Source organism: Balaenoptera ricei, chromosome 14 (assembly GCF_028023285.1).
Source record: "Balaenoptera ricei isolate mBalRic1 chromosome 14, mBalRic1.hap2, whole genome shotgun sequence".
Taxonomy (NCBI): Eukaryota; Metazoa; Chordata; class Mammalia; order Artiodactyla; family Balaenopteridae; genus Balaenoptera; species Balaenoptera ricei.
This window is the reverse complement of record NC_082652.1, coordinates 91,706,415-91,728,298: the sequence shown is the minus strand read 5'-3', so window position 1 is coordinate 91,728,298 and position 21,884 is coordinate 91,706,415. Positions and strand designations below refer to the sequence as shown.

The window sequence follows — 21,884 nt, the reverse complement described above, 5'->3', positions numbered from 1 at the left end:
CCTCTAGCCAAGGACACTTTTACCTGGTATTCTGTTATTTGCAACTGAAATGCCCTAACTGACATAGGCTTGCAAATCCAAACTATCTCAGATACAAGAATTATTGGAACACGATTGCCAGACAAAATACAGGATAACCAATTATATTTAAATTTCAGGTAAAGAACAAATGATGTTTCAGTATAAGTATGCCCCAAATAGTGCATGGGACATACTTACACTAAAGATTATTTGTTGCCTATTTGAAATTCAAATTTAACTGGGGGTTCCGTATTTTTATTTGCTAAATCTGGCAACCCTGCATTGGAATGGGAGTGGATGTATATGGTAACTGAAAATTAGCATCATATATGCCTCAACTCCCAAGGAAGGGGTGAAATTAAGGACTTATCATTTAAGAAAAATATATTCTAACAGTCATAATGCCATATTTGTTGCATGTTTAGCAGTGTTAAAAATGGGAGTCTTTTATTCCAGTTTCTGCCAAGGCCTCTAGATAATAGGTGTCAGCTAGTCCTATACCTACACAGGTGCAGGACCTCTGGGGCGCTTTCAAAGGAGGTGGTGAAAGTCAATTTCATGATTCTTGCCCCTCATCAACCTTCTTAGCAGAAGCTACAAATTCACTTTTAAGCCAGGATAAACCGGGGGAAGAGAGACACTGTCATTCTAAATGAAGTTTGGTATTTTACCATATAGGACCGGTCACTGTAATTTCTGATATAAGACTATTATTACTTTGAGAAGTGACCAGAAGACTGTGTAATTCAAGAGTGGTTGGAAAAGTTATGAGGACCAGCCTGAGATTTCACGCAGGAAAGAGACAGCCGGCAAAGCAGATTAAGAGGCACGTGAGGGACGAGAAGAATATGGTTGTTTCCTGCTTGTGTCTTGAGTGTCCTGCTCTTCCATGCCATGCTGCATGTTCCTGAGATCCCAGCCCTGGTCTGAGGCCCCGACAAATATTAGTGCGTTCAGTGCTCTCAACAGCCCAGTGAGGTACACGGGTATATTATCATCATCTCCAGTGTACTGGGAAGGAAACCCAGACACACAGAGGTCGAGTAAGTCACCCAAGATTACACATCTACGGTGAGGCAAGGCCAAGATTTGAACTCATGCATTCTGGCTCCAGGACCACCTCTTGTAACCATTTTTAAGTGATTATTATTAATTAATCACTTAATCACTATTAAGTGATTAAATATTATTGTAACTTCTCATTAAGTGAAGCAAATGCAACCAAATTTACATTAAAGGCTCCATATTTTCTATACCTCAATAATTTTATTGTCACCACCCCAACCACCACTGTCATCACCTCATCACCATCACCTCATCATCCTCATCATCATCATCACCACCTCATCATCATCATCACCACCTCATCAACATCATCACCTCATCATCATCATCATTATGTCACCATCATCACCTCATCATCATCACCTCATCACCATCACCTCATCATCATCACCTCATCACCATCACCTCATCATCACCTCATCATCATCATCTCATCACCATCACCTCATCATCATCATCATCACCATCACCTCATCACCATCACCTCATCATCATCATCATCACCATCACCTCATCACCATCACCTCATCATCATCACCTCATCATCACCTCATCATCATCACCATCATCATCACCATCACCTCATCACCATCATCATCACCATCATCACCTCTTCATCACCTCATCATCATCATCATCATCATCATCATCACCATCATCATCATCACCACCTCATCATCATCATCATCATCATCACCATCACCTCATCATCATCACCTCATCATCATCATCATCATCACCATCACCTCATCATCATCACCATCACCCTCATCATCCCCATCACCACCTCATCATCACCATCATCATCATCATCATCTCATCATCTTCATCATCATATCATCTCATCCTCATTACCATCATCAATTCATTAATTCCAAATCCCCACCAAACACTCTCTATATACTGTACACCAACATACTTGCACTGTTTTGTATCACAGGAATTGATGATTTTTGAAATAATAGTGCCAAAACTAGCGATTCTCATTTACTGAGTGCATAATATGTACTGTACTGAATCCTTTACTTATTTAATCCTCCCAACAAGCCCTCGAGAGTTAAGAGAATAAACTGTCCACAACCAGTAAGAAAAAGATTTACAACCAGATCTTTCAGATCTGCTGCCTGGCCCTTGACCATCACAGCATCTGGCCTCCCTGACAGGGTTTCCTCTCTCCAAGTACAGAGCTAGACTAATGGACTTAGCCTGGGCAAGAGAAAATTCCTCTGGGACGCCGTGGCAATTGCTGACACTCTCTTGCATTCCAACCTTTGTCCTTGCTATGTCCACTTATTGGGAGACGATGCTTCAATATTTGTAATTTATAGTGCAAATATCCTTTACCTTGCTCCCTGAAAAATACTTAAATAAAAATGATGATTGCCAGCTAGCACAAACAACAGGAGGGTACCCACCTTTCTAACATTTGGATAGTTAAGGAGGTCTGCAAATTTGGAAAACAATATAGCCATTACCAGGCAGCCGGCGTGCCCCTCCTGATGCATTGTGGGTCAGAGAGAGCACACTGTTTTGTAACCATGGAAACAAACTGAGTTTGAGAAGCCTGAGAGCAAGCCTCCAGCATCCAGATTACCCTTCAAAGTTGGCAAAGGGGGAGAAAAGCTCTGAAGTCACTTAATGCATGGGAAACTAGTTCTAAAATATCTAGACCTTAATGAAACCAATTATTCTGGCTGACTCAGGAGACAGGGAGAGCTGTGACCTACAGAAGTGTCTGATAAGTCAGTCCCCAGCCTCTAACGGAAGCAAGAGCAGCAAGGAAGCCTTCTCCCCTCTCCCGAACTCATGTCACACGTCTTGCGCTCACTCTCTCTTTCCAGAAGGATGTGCCCTTCTGGAACTCCACAGGAAAGAATCCACCCTTCCCAGCAGCTCTGCTCCCACAGCCCTCTCACCATAAGAGAGGACGTCCCCATCAACCTGACTGTCTCTCCCAGCAGACACCTCGGCAAGACAGGTCACACCGAGGGACGTCCCTGGAAAATGCAATCCTTCCTTCTCACGTTGGCACCTTCCTGGGTGTTCCTGGGATTATGACTGAGAGTCATGGTCAAATCCAGTGGATCCTGGGAATCCTTTCTAGCCTCTGTGCCTTAGGGAAGCAGGGCTGGGGTCACATCTACTTGTGTCCATTTGCAAAAACAGCTGTTTTAGCTCCTACAGACTCCCCGAGGCCCAAGGAGCCACGGCCCTCACCCTGCGTTCTTGACTTTGGTCCTGGAGAGAGATGGATGGTGTCCTTACTGCCCTCGCACAGCCCCATCTGCTGCTCTGGTCTGAGCTGCATGTCCACCAAGATACGAACGTTGGGCCAACACGTAGTTTTGTTTCTCGAGAGCAAAATCTTCTTGGGTGACTTGGATTAACTGACTTGGGCTGTGGGCTGCCCAGAATCTCCACATCTCCGTTGGTGCTGAGGACACGTTGGGCGTAAGTGGGCAGTAAGCAGAGAGGATGGCAAGTGGGAGCACACCCCCATTCCTCCCGGCCCAGCAGCCGAGCCCCTGCCTCCTCATGGACGGAGGCAGCTAGACCTGACCTTGGCTCTTCCTGAGGACACCGCCTGAACATCTATTCCATGAGAGTGTAGCTGGGGAAATAGCCCGTAATGCCGCAATTATGGTTCATCTGTTGCTATGGCATTTCTGTGGCCTGTTTGGCTTCATGAATGTCTTGATTATTTTCAATACCCATTTATAGAACACTCTGTTCATCACAATGGATTCTGAAACCATCTTCGCAGGGTACTCTGATAACAGACCCCATTAGTCATGGCACTACCACCTCACAACGTGCACAGGAAGCGGGTGTTGTCTTAATAACTAAAATCGGGGAAAGTGAAAGAAAAGACCTTATGAGAAATGACATTATCATTCTAATAATGGAAACTCAGCTTCAGTTTAAATTACAGTTGACATAAATTGATGTTTTGATGTCAAAAGATACCATTCGATATCATTGAGGCTTTGACATCTAGTTGGTGGCACAGTTGAGAGGAAATATTATTTGAAGAACAGGTGACTGATTTTAAAGGGAGGCATAATGAGGCTGAAGGAGGAGATCGTCAATAACCCTGGCTCGCAAATCTCTGGTTTCCAAAGAAACTATGTCGAAAACTAACTAATTCACAGTTCAGTCTTTTATGTATTGGAGCCTATATATTTGGAGAATGTTTACAACTTAGGAATAATAATGTATAATAATTATGTATGTATAAATAATATTAATACTATAATAGTGTGAGCAATAAAAAAAGAGAAAAATAATATTCTCCTATGGGTAAATGAATTACTGTGTATTCAGGCAACGGAATTCTGTATCACTGTGGAAATGAATGACTTAGAGCTACATACATCAACACCCATGGACAACATACCAAACAAACAGGCAGGAAAAAGCAGAATGCCTACAATATTATACCACTTATGGAGACTTCAAAACTATGCAAGACTAAGCAATATATGATTTAAGGGTACATTGCTATGTGCAAAAATTACAAAGGAAATTAAGTGAATAAGGAACACAAAAGTAAGCAAATAAGGAACATAAAATACACACACACACACACACACACACACACACACACATATATATATGCATGAATATATCAATTATGACCTTTAACAATATTGGTCCAGTTCTAATGCTTAAGCTCAGTGGTTGGTCTGGGGTGTTTGTAATATTATTCCTTGTGTCTTGTGTATACTTTTTAATATCTTCTTTTGTATTCACGAACCATAGTAACGGCCATCAACTTGCTTTTCTTTTTCTACCTACAAACGTTTATTTTCCCCTTGTCCAGGCAGGGCTGTCCCAGCACTTGCTCCTGCCAAGCAGGGATGTCCAGGCCTCCCATCTTCACAGAAAACACTCGCTTGGGTCAGAGGACATGCTCTCTACTGCTCTGTACAACGGGATTAGAAATGATTCCTAACCCCTATGATTACAATCCAGTAATAATAAGTATAACTAAGTGGCTGAATTCACAAATATGTGAGTTTCTGCCTAAAAAAAAGCAATTGTGAACCAGGATGATGATGATGATTTCTATATTTTTCAACAGAACGTGTTGGCAAAATCATACAAAATAAAGTAGATGATCTTTATTGACTCTCTTCCTTTATATGATTTTTCTGGAATACAACAAGATCAAATTAGAGAGTATCCTACAATTTCCCTTCCCCTCTGATTTGGAACTGAGGCAGAGGGAGGTAAAGAAACTTATTTAAGGTCATAAAACACTGAGTGTCGCCAGGGGCTCAGTCTAAGCCCCCGTCTCCCAGATAAGGGGCCAGCCCACACCATCCCCCCGCCTGTGTTCTCCCCTCTGATACGTTACTATGAGAGGGAGGACCACTTGGAGTCTGGCAACTGTTCTAACACAAAGAGCACTGATCTGGGAGGCAAGAGATCTAGGTTTAAGTGCTAAATCTATAATCCACAATCTCAGCCACCTGCCACAGAAGAACTGTCTCCATTTGTGGGATGGTATGTTTTAATACCCTGGTGAGTGGGCAAAATTCCCAACTGGATTCGACAACAAATACAAAGGTTTATGTGCAAAATCGAATGTGACCCAAGTGTAGCCCAATAAGCAACGGCAGATGCCTGCTTGGCTTTCGTCTCCAAAGGTGTACCTTTTAATACCATGATCTTTCCATCTTGCAATATTATTGGCAGCACCCTATTGGGTGCTAATCCTCCTACGAACACCTTGCAGCTTTGGACTGTCCAGGTGAGAAGGCCTTCAGTAGGTGTCTGGGGCGGCAGTGCCAGAGGGCACACTCTTTACACAAGGAAGAAACCAAGATGGTAGGGGCTAAGGGTGACCCCGAATCTTTAAAAAGAAGGCGCCTAGGAAAACATCTCAAGCCCCATCTTTGCCAACAGTACACTTCTTCTGGTGTGTCCTAGGAAGTAGAATAGCCAGGTCACTTCCAGGAAGCAAGCCTACCTTCTCTCACGATCAGACCCCCTTCTCCTGGTGCTTCCCTCTTGGGGGCTCCCACAGCCCCTAGTGCAAACCCATCTGCTGGTCGGCATTCTGGCTGCAACCAGAACAACTACGTCTGGCTATTTTAAGTACAAGAAATTTATTGGTGGGGTATGAATGCAGAGAGGGTCACAGAACTGACCCAGGACTCAGAAGGCTGCCAGGAACTCCGGATTTCTGGAAGGTCAAGGAGCAGGAAGCAGCAAGGCTCTCTCTCTTTGCATGAAAAGTCTGGCCAACAATACAGTGGCCAACAATACAGTGACTGTGAATGGATTCTAAGTACCACTTCCCGTCAGTGAGTCAATGAGTTCCCGCGTGGGAGCACGCAGCAGGTCCCGCAGCGGGTCAATGCCAAGTTCAGATGCCACAGGGATAAGAACGGGAGTTACTCCCGGTCCAGCTTTGGTGGGGACGGCCAGGCACTGCATTCCACTAACACAGCACATCTTGGGGATTCTGCCAGGACACAAGGAGTGACAAATGCCCATTGAACTGACTCCTTCGACTCTTCTGGATTTATACATACACACACGCACACACACACACTTTTCTCCCTGGATGTTCACTTCCAACAACAAACTAGTTCTCTTTAACACACTGCTGCTCTCTTTATCTCAAACAGAAGATACCCTCACTCCTTCACCAATGGGCAACAACCCAAAGCCTCGATGGTCACCCTCTGTGGCCAGCCTCAGCACCAGTGTTCCTCCTTCCCCACGTCCCACTGTGTGCTGTCTTGCTATTCTGAAATCTGCGCACTAAATTATGGCCAGCTACCAACAAACTGTGTATACAACAGTGAGGAGAGGAATGAAAAATGGAAATTAATTAACTCATAAATATCTACATGACACAGCGAGGAAGGGAATACCCATAGAGGCTCCAGCATGATCTCTGCAGCGGCCAGAGCTGATGTTTATGACCCTCTTTCTACCATCGTGTTTGTTTTGCCTTCAGCCAGCATCTCGAATGGCTTGAGGTCCTTATACACGAGGGTTTCCCAAATATGCGTTCTTGAGGAATCTGAGAGTTTGCTGGTCCTGTCTGTAGAGGATTGTATTAGTCAGAGTTTTCCAGAGAAAAAGAACCAATAGGATGTGTGTATATAGAGAAAGAGATGTATTTTGGGGAATTGGCTCACACAATTGTGGAGGCTAGCAGGTCCACAATCTGCGCAATGGACCATCAGCCAGAGACAGGTGATGCCGCAGTTCAGGTCCAAAGGCCTTCAGCTGATACTTCCCTTTTCGGAGGTTTTTTTAAAATTCCAGCCGTCCTCATGGATGTGAAGGGGCATCTCATTGTGCTTTTGATATCCATTTCCCTAACCACTAATGATGTGAGCATCTTTCCAGGCGCTTCCTGGCTCTCTGTATATCTCCTTTGAAAAAAATATCAGATCCTTTGGTCATATTTTAATTCGGTTCTTTGTCTTTTCGTTATTGAGTTGTAACACTTCTTTATATGTTCTGTATCCTATAACCTTATCAGATGTATGACTTGCAAATATTTTCTCCCATTCTGTGGGTTTATTTTTTCAATTTCTGAGTGTCCTTTGAGGCACAGTTTTTTTTAATTTTGAAGAAGGCCAGTTTATGTATTTTGGAGGTTGCCTCTGCTTGGTGTGTCATATCTCAGAAAGTGTTTCCTAATCTAAGGCCATGAGGGTCGACACCTATGTCTCCTTTTAAATCTTTTATAGTTTTAGCTCTTTGATCCATTTTGAGTTAATTTTTGTATATGGTGTGAGGTAGGAATCCAAATTCATTCTTTTTCAGGTGTCCCAGCACCATTTGTTAAAACTATTCTTTCCTTATTGAATTGTCTTAGTTTCCTTGTTGAAAAATCAATCGGCCATAGATGGATGGCATTATTTCTGAACTCCCAGGGGCATTCTTTTGATCCTTGTCTTGATTACTGTAGCTTTCTATTAAGTTTTAACATGAAGATTTGTGAGTCCTCCACCTTTGTTTTAATTTGTCAGGATGATTTTGGCCGGTTTTGTCCCTTGCACTTCCACATGAACTTGAAGATTAGTTTGAGCTTCTTGGACACACTTGAATGTGTTAAAATGATAGCAGGGGCTCACAGGAGGTTGAAGAACAAGACTTGTAAAACTCACAGGAAGCTAGAGAAAAGGAGCTCGGGCTGTCCTGGACATGATGTGATGGCTTCACCTCAGCATCTGTGAACAAACTCCAATTGTTCCTTTGTTGTTGCTTTGCATTCTCCAGTTCCAAAGTCCTGGTGCGGGTGTCCAGCTGGCCAAGTCCAGTTCCCATGTCTGAGCTCTCACTATCTGGGAAAAGGAGAGCAGGCTCACTTTTCCTTTCGACTTTGGTATCAGGAGCTGGGACTCTGCATCAGGTGACAGGTTTTCACTATATTTTTAATAATACTCACTACATCTAAATGGGGCTAACTGTTTACTTGTCTGTAAGTTCCCTAAAAGCAAGTATTACACTTTGTCCAACATTTTTATCTGCAGTTCTCTGTAAGAAGCATTTTTCCCTAAGGGACTGTGTCTTTTATTTCGCAAAAAAAAACCCCACATAAAATAAATATGTGTTGAAGCAAAAAGAGAATAACAATCCTATAGCCTAGGAGGCAGGTATAATTATTATCGTTCCCATGGTACAAACAAGAAAAGTGAATCTTTAAGAGTAAGTCATTTACTAAAGTTCACATAAAAAGTGAATGGTTGGGCGTAAACTCAGGTTTGCAGACTCCAGCACCCACAGTCCTGGGCACTATTGGACCAGGTCGTGGGCCTGGACACTGGTCTTTAGTGTGTGGATCAGTTTCCTAGAGCTGGTTCACAAACTGGGTGACATCACAAACTGGGTGGTGGCTTAAAAACACCAAAACTTATGCTCTCACAGTCCTGGAGGCCAGAAGTCCAAAATCAAGGTGTGGGCAGAGTTGGTTCCTTCTTGCCCTGAGGGAGAATCTGCTCCAGGCTTCTCTCTGAGCCTGTGGTCATTCTGGCGATCCTTGGTGTCCCTCAGCTTGTGGACCCACTGCCCCATGTGGGCCTCCATCATCCCTGGGTCTCTGCGTCTCTTCCTCTCTTCTTATAAGGATAGTGGTCATTAGTATAGGGCCCACCCTAATCCAGGATGACCTCATCTTACCCAGTGACATCTTTAAAGACCCTATTTCCAAATTAGATCACATTTTGAAGTTCCGGTCGGACGTGAATTTGGGGGGAGACTATCCAACCCAGTTCAGAGTCACACAGACTTGAACTAGGGTATTGGCCCCTCCCTAGCTTCACGACCTCAGGATCCTCACCCACCCCCCCGGCAGCTGTGATGTGTAACGCGGGTGACAGTACATCCCAGTTTGCCCCGGCCAGTCCCTGTTGCCCTGACATCGCTTTAATATTGTCCCCATTTACTCCCCAAAAGTGTTTCCATTTAAACAATAAATGATGCAGTCGCCCCATGTGCAATGTGTGTGAATGTCTAATACACAGGAGGCCCTCAATAAGTAGCAACATCTATTATCAAAAGAAGCAGCATTCAGTAATGGGGCCACAGGTTTTGGGTAAAGGCTTTCTGTCACCTGGGAGGCGAAGGCCGAGCCCACAGTTGACGGCTGTGGCTACAAACCAAAGAGGACCATTCGTGCGTGGAGTGTGGAAAGGAGGATAAATTACACGCTGACTGGAGTTCGCAGAGGCCTCGCCCATGAGTAGCTGCACCTTCAGCGCTGTGGCTACAGTCAAGGGGTGTATCTACGTCGTTGGTTAAAAGGCAGGGCTGAAGCTTGTTCACTGATTTCTCCCCTGGCTTAGCACAGTGAGGCAAATAGCACAGCTTCTAAGGTTTGTTGATTTCCGGAACGAGTTATACAGACATTTCCCAAATCGAGGTTCATTACACTCAAGTGGGGTAATTCCAGCTTTCCAAGATGGACAAGCAGAGCCTAAATAGCTTTTGTTTCTTCTTTGTAAAGCGACCTCATTAAACTCTTCCACTAGTGCTTAAGGCGGGGTCTTGAACTCTGTTATCGGCCCCATGTCTGCCCCCAACCCAGACCTACTGAATACAAACATCCAGGGTAGAGCCCAGGCCTCTGATGTTTCAAGACCGTCCCTGGCGAGTCTCTGCTCATTAACCCAGGAGACTGCATCCACCCCCCAGAGCACCACAGCGCCCCTGCTGGCCGGGCACCTACCACCCCGCACTGCATGTAGCAGCAGAAAGCAGGCCAAGCCCTGCTCCCACGGTGCTGCCCTGTGGCCCCACGAGAGGGGCCCTGGAGGCCGCTGGAACTACCCAGGGCGGGGGCCAATGTCCAGCTCAAAAGGAAACTTCCCTCTTGCTCCCAACTCCGCCCCATCATTTTTTCTCTGCATCATTCCCTAGTTCCTGAGGCCACGGGGACATGGCACCCTCTCCGGCGCAGCTTGGCTCCGGGGTTCGTGAGGAGGAGGGGCTCGCCCTTTCCAGATGTCCCCGCCATGCCCGGGGCGGGGATCTCTGCAAGTCCCCCGGTTCTGCAATCCATCCAGTGTTCTTTGTCTGCCCACTGGTCCCCCAGAAAATCCTATTAATGGGTCCTACCTGGGAACACAGTGGCCCTGGCCTTACGCAGCCTGAAACTTCTGGAAGCCAGAGCCACACGGGTCGTATTTTAGGATCACACATTGAGACCCGCAGTAAGATGCAGCCCCAAACAGCCTGGGGCAGAGTCTGTCTAAAGGGCCCCAGGGTTTCACCTCCAATCTCCGCCTTGGTTCTATTCAAAGGGTCTTCCTCCAGGATCACACGGATTTCCTTCTTTCTTCTTCTTCTCATCCCATCTCATTTTAATGTGGGCTTCTCTTCACTCTAGATGAAGAAAAGCATTTACAAGGTATGAGAGTCCATCCCTCATGTAGCCCATAGTTTCCATTAAAAAACAATGAAGTTGCATGGACGGACCTAGAGATTGCCATACTGAGTGAGTCAGCGAGACAGAAAGACAAATACATGATATCGCTTATAAGTGGCATCTAAAGATATGGTACAAATGAACTTATTTACAAAACAGAAATAGAGTCACAGATGTAGGAAACAAACTTATGGTTACCAGGGGATGGGGGGGAGGGATAAATTGGGAGATTGGCATTAACAGATACACACTACTATATATAAAATAGATAACTAATAAGAACTTACTGTATAGCACAGGGAGCTCCCCTCAATACTTTGTAATGACCTATATGGAAACAGAATCTAAAAAAGAGTGGATATATGTATACGTATAGCTGATTCACTTTGCTGTACAGCAGAAACTAACACAACACTGTAAAGCAACTATACGCCAATGAAAATTAATTTTAAAAATAAATAAATAATAAAAATAAACGCTAACAACAACAAAAATGCAGTTGCTCTAACCTAGTCCCGATTTCTGTGTCTTAAAGAAATAAAGGATAATGCTTATCCATCAGAGTGGCTTAACTTCACCAAACACCAGATCTTAAATGCCATTTTGAGGCCAAAAAAACCTACACTCTTTCTTAATACTATGTTTCTATGGGTATATTAGAATACAAAATGAGGAAATTGAATTCTACCACAAACCTGAAGAAAAGTTACATCAAATCCTTGGAGAGAATGTGTGATAATAAAGTGTAAAGGTTTTTCAGACCCTGAAAACACTGATAAGCAAAGGATCAGCTCGTTGGTCTTGTTCCAAAGACTTCCAGAACAATAATTGTTAAAAACACAAAGAGCAAAATGTATAAAAGTGCAACAACACAATGTTTCAGGTTTACCCACCGACATGCACATCTGTGGATTACTCCGGATATCTGGCCCCCAGTTGAATTTATTTCACAGAATAACATAAAATGTTTACAAAGTCCGTCCTACATCTCCCCCAGAGATGTAAGTTTCAAATCACATGGTGCTTTTTTTAAGCACTTGAGGTCAAGCAGGAAGAGATTCCTTTTATGCTGGAAAGGAATCAGGGATTCCGGGCGTATTTTAGCTCATCTTTCATTTTCAAGCACTCCTCAGACGTTAATAAGCATAATCCCCTAATTTGGCGAAGAAACCCAGCCCCCCAATACCAGGCTTTTTCCTGGGCTCTAACAAAGAGAGCAGGTCTGCCCCAAGGCGGGGAGGGTCTGCGGACTCCCCAGACCTTTGACCACCCTTTTGCCCCAAGCTCCAGCTTTTCAGTTAGGAAGTTAAAGAAAAGGAAAGAAAAAAAAATATTTAAAATTCAATCACAAGAGTGTCTATGCATCATTAAAGACAGACCTTTGTTCTGTCACTTTCCGAACTTTAAATGTGAATTCTTCTTCTCAAGATTACTGCTGGACTTTGTTCTTCTGGAAAAAAAAAAGAGAACGCTTTAAGCACCCTAAAAATGAGGCTTTCACCTGATACTAATTTTCTTCTTAGTTATAAAGGCTATTGTTTGTTTGAACAAAGAGAAATAGGAGCTATTAGCAGCTGTTTACATTATAGGAATGAGGGCACAGAGGGGGGAGGGGAGGAAACCTCCTTCATTAACGAGCAGGGGACGTTGATAACTGCGGAACTGCAGGCCCGAAAAAGGAAAGACAATGCTCATATTTTCTAGTCCTTCCACCCATCCAAGACGCTATATTTACCATCTGTTAAATGCCACTAACACATTTTAGATAGATCTAGGTTTAGCGTGAGATTTCAGATTAAACAAGCAGGTAGAGTCTGATTTTTAAAACAAAAACAACACACCGCCCTAGAACTCTGGGATCAGGCTTGTGTGGCAACACTGCCGGGCCAGGCTGGGCGCACAGGGCGGCCGGGGGTCTGTGCCATGTCGGGGTCGCCCCCCGCCCAAGGAATCCTGGCCTTTCAGGAGGGGCCGCAAACCAGGCTCTCGATAAATATTTATAGAACAAATGAGTGAATGAATTTCACTTGAATTAAACATGACTCCTCTGTGCCCAGCATAATTCACTTTCATTTCAGTGATTGGAAGCTTGGCTGAAAAGTGTCCTTCTGAAACCTTAGAGCAGAAGTTTCCTGTACTGCCCAGCTCCCTGGAGAGCCTCCAACCTGGCCAGAGGCAGAAGGAAGCCTTAACTCCCAGCCCTTCATCAGAATATTTTTATTAAGGAAAAAAAAATCACAAGCGATGATATCCGGTGACTGGCTTCTGCCACCCACCCACCTCGCGTTCCACCTGGTCATGTGCTGGTTTCAAACTCAGGGCACAAGCAACACAAGTCAGAATTGTTTCCTTTTTTTAATCTTTGGGGAAGAAACAGAAATGGAGGAGAGGGAAGAGTAACAAGGGCGGATTAAACAGGAGGCAGGTCCAGGCTTTTAATATGACTGTTGCTAACTCACCAGATAATCAGAGCATTAAATGCAGGCGTAATTTGTCCACGGAGGTCCCTCCATTGTTTCCTGAAGCATCAAGGGGGGTGGGAGTGGGATTCAGTGTTTACATCCACGAATCCTAAAGGCAAGGCTAATGCCCTTTGCCACTAAAGCTGGGGACCTTGCTGTATCTCTCTTGAATGGAACAAGCTACGTTTTGAAGGACCATTGCCTTCCATGTGGAAATATTTATTTGCTGGCCACTGCAGAGCTGCCAGGAAGGGATAAAGCATCTCCTGCTGGAGTTTCAGAAGCCAGTCTCCAATGGCTGGATTATACTGTGTTCTCTGCCTCTCCCTCACGACTTCATCAATCTTTTTTTTTTTCTTTTTACTGTAAGAGACTTTCATTTATTGCTTCTAGAAAGCCAGGTGCTTTGCAGTGGATCTCTTCGGCAGAATCCTTGTTTCATCATGGAGCACCTAAGGTGTGCTGGCCACTGGCAGCGGGATGCAGGGGGGGGGGGGCCCTGGCCCACCTCTTGGGGCCACCTTGAGCTGGGAGGGACTCGGCTTTTCCATGACACACACTGACTTAAGTCCTTCAGAGATTTAAAAATCCCCTCTGTGAGCCCAAACTTTCCCGTTGCTGGCCAGAAAAAGAGAGTTCCCAGGAGTTTCGGTTCCTGATGCTCCGGGCAAATAGCATTTGCACAAAATGGGCAGGGGGGGGGGGCTCTCAGAAGTGCCTGTTTTGCACGGTTTACAAACACGCTCAGGTTGCACTTAGTCCTTGTGCTTGCTTTTAAAAGTGAAATTTTGGCATTTTGCATTTAATCCAGACTAAAGCTCTTTGGTATCGGGACTTAAAAGGTCTTCCAATGGCCAAGACTTTGCAGCTTGGATAACATCTTTGGAAAGGTTAGATGAGGCCATTTTCTAAAGCCGTTGAGGGCACAAACACAGAACTTTCTGCCCTGCTGAAAAAGCGGGGGGAAACGGGGTTCTCCCGGCCCAGCCTCTCCTCCCGTCTGTCCGCCTCTGGGTCCGCGGGGAGCTGCGGGCGCTGCAAGGCTGCGGGCACTTGCACGAAGCATCCCGGCTGCACTGAGGAAGGCGGGACCACCTCGGTCCGCGTGGCCGCGGCCTCCCAAGAAACCGGAGCCGGCTCCGGAGCAGGCCGAGTAGGCGCGGCCCAGACCTGCCAGCAGGGGGCGCCGCGGGCCCCGCCGAGACAAAGGCCCACAGCCCAGAGCCGGGAAATGGGGGCGGCGCCCGGGGCCGAGGTGGGCTGCCGGGGGGGCGGGGCCTGGTGGCCCCCCTCCCAGCGCCGCCCCTCCCCCCCTCGAAGCCGCAGCCCAAATCCGCCCGCGGCCCGGGGGCCTGACCCGGTGCAGCCCGGCGCCCCCCGGGAGGGGACGAGGGATGACCTGGTGTCTTTCCTAAGATGGTTCCCGTGGGCTGCGCGGTCGCGGGCATCTGTCCCCGTGTCACCGACGGGCTTCCCCCCGGCGCAGCGCGGCTGCACCGGGGGCCGCGAGGAGGGGACCCCGGGCCCGCGCGGGCACGGCCGCCGACGCCTGCGTGCTCCCTGCGGTGTCCGGGGGCACAAACCCCAGCGTCCCGACCCGGCCCTGCCCGCCCCGCCGGCCCCTCCCAGCGGTGACCTCATTCCCAGGCTGGGGAGCGGGGTGCGACCGCCGCCCGGGCCCGGGCATTTGCAGGCACGCGCAGCGCGGGCGGCCTCGGGTTGTCCTTAGAGACACCGTAGTTTTGTGTGGCCCAGGCCACCTTCCCGACACTGGAGCCCAGCGCACTGACAGACTCACTTCGGTGCTGTGTCGCGGGACGCCCACGGCCCTCTCGCACTTCGCACCAGGCGAGAGCAAACCCTGGCCGCCGCGCAGAGACCCTCCCCGCCGTCTGCACACACGTCCCCGGCCCGCGGCCCGCGAGGGCTGAGGCTGCTGCCCGGCTCCAGTGCGGGTCGGGTCCCCACGGCTTGACCGGATCTGCTGAGGGAGACCAGGGCCTCGGGGGAAGCTGCGCAAAGCCCTCCGCTCCCGCCGGGTGCTCGGAGGACAAAGAGGGGCCTGTGCGTCAGGCCTCCCTCCAGCCAGTGGGAGACACACCGGAAGCCCCTTCCCCCACGCAGGCCGCACCTGTGCCAGCGGCGATGCTCCCGGCGCTGCGGCCGCGCGCAGTGCCCGGCCCCTTTGTCACGCTGCCCCAAACCCTGGGGAATCTAATCCAAACGTTACTTTCCCTGGCCGCATAGCCAGGTCTTTCCCAACTCTGAAAGGGTTAGCTGGAAAAAAAAAAAAAAAAAAAAAATCAAAGCCAAGTTTTGGGATTAAATTTCCTGTGTAGCTTCAATCCATTACAACGGAAATCCAGAGGGGAAAAAAGAAATAGGAACAAGCTTCTTCGGTACTTTTCGCCTGTGCCCCAGTGAACCCGAGGCACCCCCCCCCCCCCCCGCCAGCCAGGGAAGATCTGAATACTGTGATTATGACAGACTGCATTGGATACATTTTCTTTTTTAAGATAAAAGTTTTATTTCAGAGAGAAGCACAAAGCCGCCACTGTCGTGAACAAGCCAGGGCCTCGAAGGGACTCAAGGACCTTCCAGGGGGAACAAAAGGCATTGGCTCTTGATTAAGGAAAGTCATTGGTGGCCCAGCCCCTGGGCCTCTCTGTCCCTCCTGCACTCCGGCCCCTGGGCTCTCACTGCGGAGTTCTCCTGGGGGCGACAGCCCTGCTCTTTCCCTCTCAGACCCCTTACTCTTGCTAAAGCACCCCCAGGCCTCAGCCTGCCCCTGCCCCCGGCCGTCATCCCCGTTACCCACCAGGGTCCTTGGCCTCCTTAATCGATAGAAATCGAGAAGAGGCCAGACAAGAAATTCAGGCAAGGCTTTACTGGAGCCCCTGCTGCAGCACGAGGGAGCGACAAAAAGTAACAGGTTCCGTTGCTGGCTCACTCAAGTGGGGCGGAGCTGGCTCCTTGCACGGGGTGCGGGGAGGGGTGTGTCCAGGGGTCGGGCTGGAGGGCGGGCTGAGGTGGTCCGCCCACCCCTTTGGCGGTGTTGAGGGCAGGGGGCATGCGCAGGACCCTGCTTTTGCTCCCAGCTCTTCAGAAGTGGCAGTTGAGCTTTTCTGGTCTTTTTGTATCTTGTTGTCCGTAATTTGCCCCAGCTGCCCATGCTCGCAGTTATTTTTAGTCCCTTATAGTCTCTTTGTATTTTGTTGCTGGAGGAGAAGTTTGTCCTGGTGCAAGCATTGCAGCAAAGGGTCCCAGGTCCCAGGTCCCAGCCTGGCTCACCCCTGCAGGACTGGGTTCACCTCCTGGGTTCCCGCGAGATTGTCCCCATCACCCCATAGAGCCCCAGCCTTGACCTTCCTCCATGCTTACTCTGGCCATTGCCAAATTGGGGGGACCCCACTCAAACATTCTGCCCTTTCTCTAGTTCACCCTCAGCTCAAGTCCCAGAGCCATGTAGCCGGCAGGGGAGGGCGTCCTGGACCCTCACGCTTCCAACTGCCCTGAGTCTCTGCGGCCGGGGGCGGGGGGGGGGGGTGGTCCTCCATCCTCACAGGTGGGCTCTACCGTCTGACCGTCTAACTGACACCAGTCCTCCCCGATTTTCTCCAGGTTTCTGGAATCTCCAGTCCTGGGCAAAGGAGGCAGAGTTCTCTGACTGCTGGTTCAGGGAGGTGATTAAAGCCTGGCTCAAAATTCCTTCTCTTTTTTACCCTTCTCTCCACCAGTTATCGTCCAGAGATGTTTTTATTTTCAGCCCAGACCCTCGTTCCTCTTCTTCCTACAAAGTGAGCACCGTCTCCAAGCCTTAAACAAACAAACAAACAAAGAAGGACCTTCCCTTTCCTTTCACCACCAACATCTTGAAGGGAACAGTTTCCAACCTGCTTCGGCTCTGTTGACTTAGACCCCTAGAATCTGGCTTCTAACTGAATCCTTCCGTCCTTGTACGAAATTGCTGTCTCAGGGAATTCCCTGGCGGTCAGGTGGCTAGGACTCGGTGCTTGCACTGCTGAGGGTTCAACCCCTGGTCAGGGAACTAAGATCTCACAAGACACGTGGCGCAGCCAAAAAAAAAAAAATTGCTGTCTCAAAGATTAGAGTGACCGAATAGCCTATGTTTAGTTTTAATTTGGGTTTAGTGTTCAATGGGCAAGTCACTGTGTCCATCCTTAACCACCCCTGTCACCTGCAGGACACTCATCTGAAAGCAGCCTCCTTGTGGAAGGGGTGGTGTGTCCTGGAAATACCAAGGGCCTCCAAGGGGACAGGACCAGAAGTGGGGTTTAAATCCAGGTATAAAACCAGAAGTGTAGACTCTGGGACACCAAACCTCACAATCCCAGGTACATTAGTTGTCTATTGCTGCATAACAAAATACCCCCAAACTTAGAGGCTTCAAACAATGAAAAGCATTTATTGTCTCACACAGCTTCTATGGGTCAGGAATTCAGGACTGGCTGAGATGGTGTTCTGGCTCGGAGCTGCTGCAGAGATTGCATCAAGATGTTGGTTGGGGCCATGGTCATCTGAAGGCCACGTCCAGGACCGTTGACTCACATGGAGCAAGCTGGTCCCCCATGGTGTGAAGTCGGCACGGGGCTGTTCGTTCATCCCCACAACTGGCGGCTGTCTCCCTCCAGAATTAGTGATCACAGAGGTCAAGGCAGAAGCCGCAGTGTCTTCAAATACCACACCAGGCACATCACAGGACGTCGTTTCTGCATTGCGCTATCAGTTACACAGCGTGGGTGGGATTACCAAGGGCGTGGATATCTAGGGGCAAGGTAGGTCAAGGGCCATTCGGGGGCCCCAGCAGGTGAAATGAGCCTCTGGAAGGCGGAGGGAACACGGCTTTATAGGACTACCTAATTCATAGTTTTCAAACCTTTCTTTATCTCTTTTTTTTAAAGCGGAACGCTTTTATCGAAATCCCTTATATGAGAATCACAGTTTATATTCAAATAAAAGTAGAGCCTCCCTAGCTCAAGCCACGCAGCCTGCTGGCTTCCCTCCCCAGCTGCCCCCTCTCTTCTCCCCTGCACTCCCCTCCCCACCACCATCAAGTGGTCCTTGAAGCTTCTCCAAAGGACAGAGATTTCAACCCAGAGAGCGTGAGGAAATGGGTCCTGCCTGCACCGCTGGGGCCACTGGATGTTAGGAACAGTTTTTGGAAAGCAATCTGGTGACAGCTATTAAAATTTAAGTACACATGTCCTTTGTCTATCAGTTTTACTTCTAGGAATCCATCCCACACATAAACTTTCATAGGTGCACAGAGATGTAGGTACAAGGCAAAATTGTAGAAGCACTTAAATGCCTGTTTATAGAGGACTGCTTACCGAAATGATAGTACATCAGGCTATTACGCGCCCATTAAAAAATGAGGGATTTTTGCATGTATTAATGTGGAGACATCTATTGTTACATTAGAAAAGCAAGCTGCAGAATACTACTTGCAGTTTGATCCTCTATATGTGCACATATAGACTTCACGGTCAGAAAGAATTCCTGGAAGGTGGTAATGTGGTTTCCCTTTGGGAAGTGAGAGCAAGGAATATGTAGGTCAGTGAAGGGATCAAGAGATTTCTTTTTTTTTTTTTTCGGCCTCACCGTGTGGCATGCGGGATCTTAGTTCCCTGACTCAGGGATCGAACCTGGGCCCCTGCAGTGGAAGCGCGGTCCTAATCGCTGTACTGCCAGGGAGTTCCAAGAGATTTCAATTTTAACTTTACACCATTTAATATTTTTTAAATTGCTTCCGACCACCTTATGACCATTCACTTTCTTCTGGTGAAATACAATTCATATACCATAAAATTCACCATTTCGAAGTGTACAATTCAGCAGTTTTTAGTTCACTCATAAAGGTGTACAGCTATCACCACTAGGACTTCCAGAATAAGATGGACTAATTTTACAATAAACGTTGTCAAAGTAGCATGGGAAAATCTTCGATTGTTATCTCCTGGTGTCCACGCTCGCTTTAGCGGGCAGGTCACTTAAAAGGACTGCCCCTGGAGGGGCAGTGGCCGTCACATCCCCACTGGGACCTCTCCCCACACTTCAGACTTTTGAAACTCCTTCTGGAGGCTGTCCCACTACCTCATCACACACTTCCATCCACAGGTGCTCACGTTGTGTATTTTGTTTGCCGGGCACCTCACTGATTCTGGGTTTCTCTCCACCAGCGGCCGTCGCGCCGTTCACTACCGATGGTCACAGCCAGTGATTTTAACCAACCCCACCACTGACCATCCTCATGTATGTTCCTGGGCACTGCGGATCCTCCTAGGGACCGCGCCACGGGTTTTCTCAGCCCTGAGTGCAGGGAAGAAGGGAACACTGCATAAATCCACAACAGGAGGAGGAGGGATTCACCGACACAGCCCGGAACCTACCCTTCCTCCATCACTGCTGCGAGAGCGAGTAAGGATGACGCTCTCTCTTCTGCTTCACTCCTCAGGTCCCTCGGATCTTCGTGGCTGTGTCACCTTCCTTCACGAGTTCGGTCCTGAAACCGCTAGTACAGTGTTTGGGAACGCGGGCTGTCAGAAGGCCAGGTTATCCTTGGTCAGACCCTGGCCTTTTCTGTCTTGCGTGAGTCTACCTTTGGTGTCTGGGTTCTCCCTGGTGACAGCCGCAAACCCCCCATGCCCGAGCTCTCCACATCGGGGCTCAATCCCTCCCACCAACCAACATCTTGGGTTTCCCCGAGGGCCTACTGCATTCACGTCTGTGGGTCCCTTCCCCGGGCCCAGCTCCAACGCAAGCCCTGGACCAAGGCTCTGGACCTGTGGCTAAAGGCATTCTCCCCTCATTACCCTTTCACACAGTACATTGAGCCCCTAGTTTGGGAACTATTGGAGCATTAAGCCCCTCCCTGGAATTACCAGATCCCAATCTTATTTCCACATTCCTACACCAAGTGTATAAAGGTGCTTGGATTCGTAATCCTGGTGCGTGCAGAGGCTGGCCTGACGTGTCACTAAACAAACCCAGAGAGACAGCGACCACTGCCTAGTGGTGTCTGACGCACAGAGAGACTGCGTGCCGTTTATAAACGCCACGCAGCACGTAATGAAATTGCAGAACCTATGAGGCTCAAGACACTTCAATGGGTTCTGACTCATCTTGGTGCCTGTTTGCAGAATCTTAGCAGAAAATGTACTTGAGGAAACAGAGAAAAAGGAACTCAGAACAAACTAAAATGTCAGTGAAACAAAATGTTTTTGCTGGTTCATCTTCCAGCCAGGAAGACCCCAGCAGGACTAACTGATTTCTTGTACGTTTTTGAGGGCATTTGTATAAATTCAAGGGTAGGGATCACTTTAGACAGAAGAGAAACCAGAATATATAACTACTAATGTTTCAGTACTATCAAATTAAGTTCAGATTGTTTTGGTTAGTTTACTTCCTTATCTTCACACAAGGGAAATCAAGGGAAAACTTTCAAGGGAAAATCTGGGCCCCTAGACCTCATCATAGTGGGTTGCCGGTTTTCTAGACCCTCCTTTTTGAGATTGCTTTTGCCCATCACTGCAAATGTAGCTGATACCTTTTCTTTTAACCTAAAATTGTGCAGGCTTCTCTGCTCCTACACAGAAGAATGCGAGCTGCCTCAGCAACGCTGAATTGTTTGTTATATCTTTTTCTAAATTAAAAACCAAGAAACAGAGTTCAGGTGACTGTAGGAATGGAAGCCCTCAAAATTACTTTTGTGGGGACTCCCCTGGTGGTCCAGCGGTTGAAACTCTGCACTCCCAATGCAGGGAGCCCAGGTTCGACCCCTGGTCAGGGAACTAGATCCTGCATGCCGCAACTAAAAGATCCCGCATGCCTCAACAAATATCCCGCATGCCGCAACTAAGACCCAGCGCAGCCAAATAAATAAATCAATAAATATTTTTAAAAATTAATAATAAAATAAAAATTCCAAAGACCTTAAAGATACCGCTTTTGCATCCAGAGGGGAGAGACATTGGATCCCCCAGTGGGCTCTGTAGACAGAAACAGGCAAGTGCCGGTCAGCTGTGGTTTTCTTTGGGGAGCAGTACAGACTGTCCTTTGCAAAGCAGAGACTCCGCACACCTGCCTCGGGAAGGAGGGCTCTGCAGAGATGCACACGCACCCAGCCGCAATCCCTGCTTCCGCGCTCCTCAACTCCCTCCCTTGTATTTATAGGGAGTGATATCTTTTTTTTTTAAAATTAATTAATTAATTTATTTATGGCTGTGTTGGGTCTTCGTTTCTGTACGAGGGCTTTCTCTAGTTGTGGCGAGCGGGGACCACTCTTCATCGCGGTGCGCGGGCCTCTCACCGTCGCGGCCTCTCTTGTTGCGGAGCACAGGTTCCAGACACGCAGGCTCAGTAGTTGTGGCTCACGGGCCTAGTTGCTCCGCGGCATGTGGGATCTTCCCAGACCAGGG

General features: G+C 47.8%; 1 long non-coding RNA gene across 9 annotated transcripts in view; it reads right to left on the bottom strand.

Annotated features, from left to right (window-relative positions):
* Positions 1-15,680, bottom strand: part of LOC132347597 (uncharacterized) — a 29,422-nt gene extending 13,742 nt beyond the window's left edge. For 5 of the 9 annotated variants that reach the window (XR_009497240.1, XR_009497243.1, XR_009497235.1 and 2 more), the window contains exons 1-3: positions 13,444-14,837; positions 12,364-12,434; positions 10,830-10,941 (exon numbers count right to left, since the gene is read on the bottom strand). This is a non-coding gene — a long non-coding RNA (uncharacterized LOC132347597). The other 4 variants (XR_009497238.1, XR_009497237.1, XR_009497236.1 and 1 more) reach the window with 4 other exon arrangements.
* Between the last annotated feature and the right edge of the window lie 6,204 nt (positions 15,681-21,884).